Below are 882 nucleotides of genomic sequence, written 5' to 3'. Positions count from 1 at the left end.
TAAGATATGCAGATGACACCATAATATTAGCAGAAAACATTCAGGGATTGGAACAGTTAATAAAGTAAACCAAAGATGAAAGTGCAAAGGCAGGTCTGATGTTGAACATAAAGAAAACAAAAATAATGACCACAGAAGAAATACACAAATTCAATCTAGACAAAGAGGAAATTGAAATAAAGAATTCACATATCTAGGATCAAACACTGACCAGAATGGAGACTGAAGTCAGGAAATATGAAGAAGACTAGGAATGGGAAGTGCAGCTAGGAAAGAACTGGAAAAGATACTGAAGAGCAAAGACATACAACTGAGCACTAACGTCAATCGTTCAGGCTATTTTATTCCCAATTACCATGTTGTGAGAGCTGGACACTGAAGAAACCAGACAAAAAGAAAATCAATTCATTTGAAATGTGGTGCTGGAGAAGAGTACTTAGGATACCACGAACAGCCAAGAAAACAAGCAAATGGGTTCTTGAACAGATCAGACCAGGGCTCTCCTTGGAAGCTAAGATGATCAAATATTGTACTTTGGCCACATAATGAGAAAGGAATGTTGGGTACTTACCGTGACACGTTCATTTCCTGCAGAGAAGGGTCCTGGCATCCTGTAATCTGGGTTTAGCTCCTCCTATCTGCTCCTGTAGGCAGGGACAATAAACAAAAGACCGGCTCCTATATAGGGAGGAGCTAGCCCCCCTGAGCCTCAGTCAATAACAAGCCAAGCGACTAGTAAAGTAATCAAGGAACTGAACTTTAGTAACATCAGCTAAGGGTTAACTAGAACACCTTAGAAAAAACTAGTCCAAGAACAAACAAGAATTCAGAAAAACCAATCCAGCAACAAGAAGAACAACAAGGCAGGTCCACCAACAGGCA

This window comes from Sceloporus undulatus, chromosome 2, assembly GCF_019175285.1.
Source record: "Sceloporus undulatus isolate JIND9_A2432 ecotype Alabama chromosome 2, SceUnd_v1.1, whole genome shotgun sequence".
Classification (NCBI taxonomy): Eukaryota; Metazoa; Chordata; class Lepidosauria; order Squamata; family Phrynosomatidae; genus Sceloporus; species Sceloporus undulatus.
Note: the sequence above shows the minus strand (reverse complement) of the source record.